The 11,450-nt window shown below is 40.4% G+C and overlaps 1 pseudogene; it reads right to left on the reverse strand.

The window, feature by feature from the left end:
• Positions 1-6,102: 6,102 nt before the first annotated feature.
• LOC139461364 (uncharacterized) lies at positions 6,103-11,182 on the reverse strand (annotated as a pseudogene).
• Positions 11,183-11,450: the final 268 nt, after the last annotated feature.

Raw genomic sequence — 11,450 nt, forward strand, 5'->3', positions numbered from 1 at the left:
TTAGATAATGAATATGTTCTGTGTATTAGTAACCTAGTGATAAACAGCACTGGATGTTGCTGTTGTTCACTTCTTCATGCTCAAATTAATGAAATGTGCATTTACTCCCTTGGTTAAATACATATCGTATATATAAATTATATGTTGCAATTAGAAAAGATGGAATGTTGATAATGACTCCAATCTCCTTATGTAATATCTAAATGTTAAGCACATACTTTCCGTATCATTAGTCAGCTTAAATTATCCCAAAATGATTTGAAAACTAGGGCCTTGATACTTTATTACATTACTATCAAGTCCACCAAAGATGTGAAGCGTCTGTACTATAATTAAAGTGATAAGGGGACACTACTCTCATTTGTGTTCCCGGCATTCCTTCGGTGACGATATCCTTTTGTTTTGATTTTTTTACCTGTTGTAATTTGTTTGTTGTCCGGGTTGAGGCCGCAGGTATGGCGTTAATAGATGTGGCCGGCAGGGATAACCGCTGTCCCCGAACAGGTGACAACCGTGCGGAAACTGATTATTCAAATTTGAATTATTCTAAATCTTGGAATCATGTACTGACCCAGGCCACCATTTTATAATTCGCGTCCATGACGACTTGAACGTTAATGCTGAGAAATCCCTTGCGACAAACAAATTCTGGCTCATTTACATGTGGAGCTATAATCCTAACGTGTGTCCCATCAAATACTCCGATCACACGCGGAAATCAACCAATTGCTCGAAATTGTACCTGCGTTCGATTGAGGTCGGCCGCATTGGGGGCATAGAAATGAAGCGAAGTAAGATGGCCGGAATCACGAGTGCATTTAAGGTCTGATTGATGACACGACTGACAGTTGGTTGACTTATCCCCAAATCGTCACCATTGAAAAGCTGCATCTTACCTGTCGCCAAGTATCGCAAAGTAATGATTACTTTCAGTTCAGCGTCTGGCGACATATTTCGTTTCGTAGGGCTTTGCAACTGATTCCTTACAAGATTTGTCACAAAATTTATGCCGGCACGATTGAGTTTGTATCTTTCAATAAGTTCATAATCAGTAAGGTTATTTAACACATCTTTTCGAGCTCGACATATACGGTTTCTACGATATCGCAACTGCACGGCGGCGGCCATATTGGAACTCTAAGAGTTTACCTGAGTAGATAAGAGTGCCAATGACCACTCCTAAAGATAGAAGTAACTCTTAGGAGTTTTGGCAGTTAGGAGTAAATTTCCAACTCTAAGCGGTTTTTGTATAAATACAGGCCCAGCCAGACGTTTATGACTTTGGTGAAATCCACAAGCAATGGTGTGGTGCTGACAAACCTAGGAACCTAATTGGGTCAAACCAGGACTCGAACCCACAATCACAGGTTTCTGAGGCCCTAGGGATGCAAATCTGCACAGCGAATTGCGGCGCCTAAGACGACTGGGCCACCCATGCCCCCTGAAGTCAAACACAAACATAAAAATCGCATTCAAATGTATGTATTGTCTGTTTGCTTTAAGACGCCGCCTACACCAATAATATAGGTCCAGCTATATGGTCAGTAAATAATTGGGGCTGGATCAGACAATCCAATAATAGATATATCATGAGCATCGATGAACCCATCCTGACCACCCAAACCCGTTATATGATCATAAGTTAACCGAAGAGCTTTGACTAATAACGCTGGTATCCTTTCGTATTGATTGGACAACTACGCCAAATACCATTTTTCGTTTTTCCCAGTTAAACGCCCTGCTGGATGCTAGAACCTCAGCATATCGTTTTCGTTAGGACTGCTATAACCATGATAAGTGAATTGTTGTGCCATCGCGCATGAACGTCGTTTTCTAGTGCGTATATCCAAAGTGTCACATACCGAGAAGAGATGAATTGCAATATATAATCTATTGAAAAGTGAACCCGCGAACATCCGGAGTAGAATAGGCCTTCAGCAATCCATACTTGTGGTAAGAGGGGACTAACAGGATCGGGTTGTCAGGCTTGCTGACTTGGATGAAGCATGTCATCGATCCAAATTGCGTGGATCGATGTTCATGATATCAATCACTGGATTGTCTGGTCCAGACTCGATTATTTACAGACCGTCGTCATGTAGCAGAAACATTGCTGATTGCGAGGTTAAACAAAAAATTACATTAGACAAATTGGATAGGATGTCGTCAAGCAGGAAAAATGGCAGTGCGAATTGTTTGCTAATGTATTCCGCGAAGCAATGTGCGTTGTGGCGACATAGACGAGACCAGAAACGGAGTTCACCCTTTCGCTATCTGGGTTGTTTGTTTGTTGTTGTTTTTAACGCCGCACTCATCAATATACCAGCTATCTGACGGCGATCTGGAAATAAGCGATCCAGTGATTGACATCATGAGCATCGACCTACGCAATTGTGGTACGATGAATGCATCAACCAAAGAAACGAGTCTGACCAGCCGATCCCGTAGTCGCCTCTTACGACAAGTATGCGCTGCTGAAGACCTGTTCTAACCCTATCTGGATTTCATATCGATAATTTGGGATTTATTAAAAGATTCTCTGCACGTCATTCAGCTTAAAACGACTTAGGACCACAACACATGTACGAAAGGCTATACAATTCAGATCAGATCCTCAAGAATCCAAGATATTAGTTCAATCATCACTGCTGGAGGAAAAGCCATCCTAACAGCTTTGAGTGCAGTAAACAGCAAAATAAATGTAAAAAATGCATCAGATTTGCAGTTCTCTGTCTTGCGTTCAGTTATGTGAAAGGGTCTCGTCACATCACCCTATAATCCTAGACATTGGTTATTTGAAAAAAATTGTCTGTATAATAAATTTTAATTATGTATATGAATAATTAAATCCTTTGTATTTAAATTTGGTGTGATACTATTATTTGCTGACTTTATTGAAGGCTCTGTCCTGGGGGTTAAAGTATCCTAAATGTATTGTCCCCCCTGTGTGACACGTCATCCTATCATAATCGATATAACTATCATCAACCAGTGTTTTAAAGCCAACTCATTGATGAGTATTTTTTTAATTAGTGATGACGTAAATCCTGCTGGGGTATCATGCAGGAAGCCGAGGTACTGTAAGTCCCCATGATCCCCAGTGAGGTGGCTTGGCTTTGGTTACTGGTGGCCTAAACTGGTGTTTTAAAACTGTATATATAATATTGTCATGCTCAAATATGTTTCATGAATTGTTTCTAAACATATTATTCTCAACGATATTTCACAACTTGTTTTTAAATACAAATTGCATTAATAACTAAATTGTAAATATATTAACTTGGTCTCGTCGCTATATGGCTGAAATAATGACGATGTGACGTTAAATTTTAACTCACTTACTCACTTTCCCATTGGCAAATGTGGCATCGACTTTTGCTGGGTGCCACGTTTTGTAGGCATAACAGGTAACTCTAAAGCCGATGCTGCAGCTAAAAGCAGCTCTTCTCAAACCGTTATCTCCATTTCTAATCCCATGTAGTGATTTCCAACCAACCTTCAAAAGTGAGTGAGTTAAAATTTCAGGTCACATCGTCAATATTTCAGCCATATCGGGTCGAGATCTTATGATAAATATATTTTAATTGATTACAAACCTGTCAGCGATGGTGTCGTTTCCCAAATTGAAACAATATTTTAATCCACAAATATGTACGTAACCAACAGGTAGTACAATCAACAAATGTATTTAAAAAATTCATCAAGTTTGCAAATGAGTACAATTTACTGCACGACAATTACAATGTTCGGACACAATAGAGTGGTAGTTCGTATTTTATGAGTGTGATAATATGATGGCAGTGGTCAGTATCAAATACGAAAAAAACTGATTATTACTCATATTCACTCAGCCCTGACAGTGGTCACGCTTCCGACATGAGCCAGGCTGGAATCTGGGACGATGAGCGATCCTCACGCTGATCGAAGATGATTCCGATGCGATCAAAATGCGTCAGAGATATGTAAACACCCATTGTCTATACAGCCACTGGAAAGTTCCATCCAGAGACCTCACCAGTCCATCGCCACTAGAACATGAAATAAGTGTCCATAACACACCATCACTGACCGTGGTAAGTTTGCACACAACACTAGCATCTAAATATGGTAACTAACTGACGACTGATCATTGTCAAAATACAATGCCATGAGCGTCAACCGAAACTCAACAGAAACAATGTAATACGGTTAAAATAATTGTTGAACATTAAAATACACTGCCATATAACAAGAAACAATATAATAACTACAGGATCACATTTTCGATTTTAAAACTAGTTCAGAACATTTAAAAGAGAAAATTAATTCATGACATTATGATTCAACAACACAATATAACAATGGGCATTAGATCGCCAGCAACCAAAGTAAGGCCACCTAACTGGGGACCGTGGGGACTTACATCAAAATTTGACCCGTGACGATCCGGGGTAGGATACGTCTTCAGCAATCCATACATGCCGTAAAAGGCGACTTTGCTTGCCGAAAGACGCGACCACCCGATCCCGTTAGTTGCCTCTTGCAAGCCGTCGCCTTTACGGCAAGTAGGGTTGCAGAAGACATTTTCTACCCAGGATCTTCACGGGTCTGAAAGTGCATGTAATCTAGAAAGAATACTGTTTCGTTTCATTTGCTCTAAACTGCTCAACTTCAATTACTATCACCCTCAGCATATAATTGTAATATACTGAAATCAAAGTATGGCGTTTGTGATTATAAACCGTTTTCGGATTATAAACTTTTCGCTAAAACGCACTTACTTCGCGGAAAGAGATTGCAGCATCCCAGTCTCATCCGTTTGTCCTTGCCGACACATTCTATATGCATGCCAATTAGTTTTGTTTGTTGTTTAACGTTGCACTCTACAGACTGCAGTCATTTTGCTCAAATATTGCAAACAATCGAATCTTGATTGCCAGATTGTTTCTACTTCAGGATTTCTCGTACAGTTCTCTCATCTTTCCTCAACGTGGTCTAGTTGTAGAGCGTCCGCCCGGGGAGCGGAATGTCAGGGGTTCGATCCGGGTTCCTCCATTAGACGTTAAAAGATGGTACTTGTTGTTACCCTGTCTGGCGCTCGGCATTGAGGGGCTAAAACAAGGACTGGTCGGCTCGGAGTCAGTATACTGTGTCTGAGTGGGGTATTCATGTTAAACTGCGGCATGGTATCTCAGTGGGCTAGCACTACAGTGTTAAAAAATTCCCGTTATTTTAACGGTAGAATGCCTGGCAGCTGGGTTGCCAAACATTGGCCGTTAATCCAACGTTATAACCGTATTATACAAACAGTACATAACCGTTCTTTAGACGGTGGTATCCGTAATTTTGAACGGTATATTTACTGTCTGTTGGGTTTGATACCCTTTTCATACCCTTTTTGACCATCAAAATTAACTGGACAGTTTGAATAAGGTCACTGCAATACGGTACTAAAGCTGTGAAGCTTGATTCTTGCACCAACCTAAGTTATAACAGCAAACTGACATCTGCTTTCGTTTGAAAGTAATTCACAACTGACATAAACAACTCGACAAGAATTTGGTTTCGTTTGTTATTGAACGCTGCAATCTCAGCACTATGACGGCGATATGTAAATAAACGAGTGTGAACCAGACAATCCAGTGATTGGAAACATGAGCATCGATCCACGCAGTTGGGACCAATGACATGCATCAACCAAGACACCGAGTCTGACCACCCGATTCCGTTAGTCGCCGCTTACGACAAACGTAGTCGCCTTTTACAGCAAGCATGGGTTGCTGAAGACCTATTCTATCCCGGATCTTCACGGGCCAAGATGTGTGTCAGAAAGCTTTACATGCAAAAGACAAGTAACATTTTGCTAATTCTAGAATGATGGTGGAACTATTCACAGATGTAAAAACAAGTACAGCAAACTAACATCTGCTTTAATTCAAATGTAATTCACACCTGTCATTAATAAGCAACTCTTTACAAGGGAAGTGTACTCTGTCAGAAAGCTTCAAATGCAAAAGACAGAATGGTGGTGAAACTATTCACAGACAAAAAAATCAAAGTACAGCAAACTAACATCCGCTTTCATTGAAATGTAATTCACAACTGTCAGTAGCAAGTTAACAGCTAGGAATTAGTCCATTCCAGGGTACAATTCGCAACTGGATAATGGTGGATTAGTTTCAGCACCCTGGGTTTGACTGCTGAAGTCTCCTTCTTTTTGTTAGCCTTGGATCCCTTGTCAGGGTTCTTTTCAAAGAAGCACCTGAAATATATGTTGCAGTTTTGTATTTTGTTTTCAGCTTTCCACAATCAAAAGTAACAACTGCACTTTTGTATTTTGAGTTAAACTCTCTGCAGTTAATATCAAACACTTTGGATTTTTTTTTTATTTATAGATAGTTAATTTATTATTTACTTAACATAGGAGTGCGTAGAATAACTTCATTAGTTTTTGAGAAACACTGAGAATGTGATGGATTGAAAGAAGGAAATATGGACAGAAGAAATCTGTTCCTATAACAAAAATAGTGCCAAGGGCAGGCACTGTAGGTGATCTGAATTACATGTAATCTGATTCAATTTTGTCAGTTTCAAAGTAAAATGATGATAAAGGCTACAAATATACTTCTATATAGGATATTTAGAAATTCAATAAACCTTTATCTCCTCTGGCCCCAATGACTTTTACAATAGGACCACCTTGGCAACCGTGTGGAAACTGAATCTGGACACCATGAACACATATGGGTGTCCACATTTTGGGAACATTTGTTAGAAGTTTTAGCTTCTTCTTTCCAGGGGTAAGACAGATTGAAAACAGATGACCCACACGTCATTGTCAAATCAAGGTCAAATTTAAAATAATCGCAAAACACAACTAACATGTTTTAACCTAGTTACTAGCTACCCAGGTTGCATCCTATCCTCATAGCTATGGTCTGAGCTCATTAAGACTCCATACAACTCATGTCGACTGATCTGTCTGTAATATATAATATATAACATAGATCTGTTTGCTTTAATGACTTAAAAGCTAGTAAATGTATCAATATCAAGACCAGCATACAACAATGTCCTGTCTCAAGAACAGATAAATTACAATTGTGTCAGTGAAACGATTGAAGTAGGCCACTTTTCTATTCTTACACTAACCAGATAAAAAATAATACTTTTTCCCGAAATGGAGGTTCCACTAAATTTTTAACTTATATCAACAACTAGAAACAGACTCTCTTCTTTCTCACTGAAGAACTTCATTAAGCACAGAATCACCACAGAGAAGTAAGCCTTGACATTATCCTGCTGTGACTGTTCCTTTGCAGCTCCTCTGATTGTGCAACCATCACTTTGAAAGTAGCTGTTCAGTGTGCGCGTACTATGCGGTCATATGCCTGTTCCAACATGGTTCTCGCATGAAAACCAATCAAGCTTTCAAAATGACATAGGAAACCCCTTTCTTCTCCCAAAAATGGCCAATCCTTTGTTAAAGTTTCATCCAAAGCAGAGTAATTAATACAGTGTCTCTGTAAAGGAAACGTTTCCTTCATTAATGTATCTATGCCGCTCCAATCATCATCCTAAGGGTCACATTTGGATTTTCTTCTTTGTATCCTCAAGATCAGGACGTTGATCGTCATTCACCACAGGTTCCCAATCCACACATCTATTAGAATCGGTTGCCATTTTTCCTTAAGTGGCACTTTAGAAACCTTGTCATCTTCTCCTTCACTGGAGGCAGATCTTCTCCTCGAGGTAAGAGCCGAGTACTTTGGCCTGTTCAGGTTTTCATTTCTGGAAACTAGATGTGCCTGAAGGGAGTCATTCCCAGTGCCAATTATTAGGTTGTCAATTTTATCTTGAAGAGAAGTTGGGTACTTCGACGCCATACGTTGGGATATTGTATCAAACTGGTGCTTTGTAGCTTTGTGTGTCTTGGTCCGCACTCTATCAGTCACAGATCCACTAGTGTGTATCTAAGGGGTTGTGGGAGCCACTTCCCTTGCTCAAGTAGTGTCACAATGTCAGACAGTTCCTCCCATGGCAACTACAGGGTCATTGGCCAGTTTCGATTCTGATTAGTGAGTGAGTCAATATTTAACGTCACATCGGCAGTATTATAGCCATATCTTGACGAGAAGTTATACATATATTTTAGACTAAATAAAAACCTCTCAACGATGGACAGTACAATAACTAGAATATCACAGATTTCTTATAAGACTAGTTGCGAATATTAATGAACAACCCAAAATAAAAATGGGCTAGAGATCGTCAGTCACTGAAGAGGGATCACCATATTAGGGACCATGGGGATTTACAGTACCTTTGCTTCCTGCATGGACCCCGGCAAGATTTAAATCATCCCCTCAGTAACTGGCGACAGTGCACCAGATAAGCCAAAGATTAAAATGACGAATATACTACGTTTAAAAACCTGGCATGCTTAAACATACTTCGAATGATATGGGACTTACATCCCCTCTTAGGGGGCCAATAACTTTACGCTACTTCAACCCCCCTCGAGGGTACAACGACTGACAATCTCAATGATAAATAAGCACTACAAATTTATAACATAATCCACTAAATACATCAAAATGTATGAATAAGTTCAATTTCCTTTAAAAAAACAGAATATTAAATGAAAACTAACATCATTTAACGATCTTCCACGATCAACAAGGGTTAGCTGACGTCGAGGCATGTTCAACATTCAAGTCGGATGAAACATGTGACTCGTACAGAATCGTTCGCGGAATTTAAGCAAAAAACGGCACATGATGCACGTGGATTTCATTTATGATGAGGCAAGGATGACTAAATGTTGTGTTCGATCGCCGTGATCGACGTCACTGGATGTCAGTTTTTGTTAGAATTTGACATTTCTCAAAGCACCTGATGCACCCACAAACTCGTTCAATCTCCATTGATTGATTTTTAGAAAGTTTAATAGGTGTTCGGGCAACTTGGCCCATGTACACCTTGCCCATAATAAAGGTTTGCTAATTACCTAGATAGGTCATAGAGTAGTGAAACTGCCACACGCTTTAAAAGCACCACAAACTACCTTAACATTGGCTGACATATTCAACAGAGACCTATGGTCATCATAGATAGCAAAAGCATTATTATAGACATTAAAAATGAATTACTTCATTCCCTTGTAATTGGAATGTGGAACCTTATTTTACTAAACGACAGTGAGTGAGTGAGTTTAGCACTACCACCTGTAAAACCAAACTGACGACGTAGGCAGACATAACCTTCCCAACGGAATTGTGTAATTGGAATGTGGAACCTTATTTTACTACGAAACATCTGGCTTTGGGTTAAGACTGTTAATACAAACTTTAAATCCTGGACCGTTAGCACTTAGTGATCTAGCATCAAGAGAGCCATAAGAAGGATGGATTAAGACTTCCATTGTTGACCCTTAACCATGCTCGTCAGATCATCAGGGGACAATTTTAACCCCATGAGGGACTGGGCAGCTGACGCTATCGTCTGGAGACCATCAGACTTGAATGCACAAGTAGTGCCAAGATTAGCAACTATACAAATAACAAAGTTGAGAAAATCAACAGGAGAGACATTGTTAAATAGAGGTTTGCAAGATGATTCAGGCATGATGTCAACAACAGGATCAGTCTGACATTCAACTTCCAAAGTTTCAGTCTGAGTACTAGCAGTCACCATGACTGGAGAAGACACAACATCAAAAATTGTAAGAACCTGAGACAGTGGTTTAGCTGCAGGAGGTTTGAAGGGACTGCTGGAACCTGAGCGACCTCTAAATCTCCACGCAACTGTCGAACAGCCTGAGAATAAGACAACTTACCCTCCACTCGGACTTTCTGAATCTGGACAGCTTCTTGGTATTTAATGCAACCTTTGTATGCCACAGAGTGTGCACCACCACAGTTCTTACATTTAAGTGAACTCTTATTGCACTCCTCGTATGTGTGCTTCCCTCCACATTTAGCGCACACATGATGAGTGCTCCTACACTTAGCAGAGACATGCCCAGGGCAAAGGACGACACTTGAAGCATCGCAGAGCAGGAGGAACATACATCCGGATTGGAAATCTCTGGAAGAAAATGACAACATGATCTGGTAAAGACTGGCCAGTAAATGTAAGAAGACCAGATTTGGTGGAAACTTTATCAGGCTCACGAGTCAGACGCACAGCAGAGCACATTAGAGGTAAAACAGGTTTCAACTCGTCCTCAATTTCATTCATCTCAATATCCAGATCAATACCATAGATGACTCCACGTGTTCTCATTAAGGATTCAGGCTCATAAGGGGTGACAAAATGTTCATCAAGTTCTGTGACTTGCAAACGTGTTTTGGCAGCCTCAACGGTTTTTGCATTGACACTAACATCTCCCCTGGCCATCCGCTTAACACTGACTATTTCTGTAGTGATCTTGGCCAAGGCTCGAACCAAAGCACGCTGTGTCATAAGTTGACAGAGGGTCGTTGAACCATCATCATATTCATCTACATCGGCTTTAAAGATGACAGTGGTTGATTTGACCTGCGCTGGATCATCAAATACAAAAGTAAGATCAGACCAAGCAGTAGGAGGTACAATATTTGGTGGCTTGGCAACACAGGCCTGTTTAGAGTGAGTGAGTTAAATTTTACATCACATCGGCAATATTTCAGCCATATAGAAGTACCATCTGGAATACGACCAATTTGCTTCCTCCCTGAAGCCACCACTCTAAATCCGTCCTCACATTCCATTCTGTTGTCAGCCATTGCCGAGGACAATCCCCAACAACTGACTGTATATAACAGCAAACACCAAATAAAAATGTAAAGTTTGAATGCAGTCCAACACAAGAGAAATCAAAAGAACAAAAGATGAAGTACCACAGTCAAGTGTGTTGTATAACACTAGTCATGTTGCTGAGAAGCAAAAGTGTCTCGACGGCAGTCAAGACCGAACTGCCCATTTCTCGGAGCCCAAGGACATAAATGTTTCCCATTTCTTCGCTTACATGGAACCCCTCCACAACTGTTCCTCTGTCGGGCCGTTCGTCACTGAGCAAACACAAGTTTTCACTTCCTGCAACTTGTTCTGTGGCCTGGATGTGAGACGGAGAAAGCCTTCTCTTGTTCATTTCTCTTACTGTAGCGTCACACGGCAGTCTGTCAACTGATGTCTTGCCGCACAGTGTTGCTACTTTCATGGTGACTTAGGAACCTTCTCAACAGCTACATTGTTGTTCAGGAGGCCTTAAACACACAATTCAGCAGCAGTGTTGTAGCTTCTGCTGTCCTTGTCAAATAAGCAGAGTCCTCCAGGTCAGCTTCCAACCTTTTCTTTGTCCTTACTTTGAGAAGGAAGAGTGAAATTTAAACTTACTCACTCACTTCATTCTGAAAGTGTGACGTTAAATTTTAACTTACTCACTCACTTCTCAAATGAGGGTGAAAACCGTTTTGCTTTAAACTCCT

This window comes from Haliotis cracherodii, unplaced genomic scaffold (genome assembly GCF_022045235.1).
Source record: "Haliotis cracherodii isolate W230 unplaced genomic scaffold, xgHalCrac1.p SCAF_14, whole genome shotgun sequence".
Classification (NCBI taxonomy): domain Eukaryota; kingdom Metazoa; phylum Mollusca; class Gastropoda; order Lepetellida; family Haliotidae; genus Haliotis; species Haliotis cracherodii.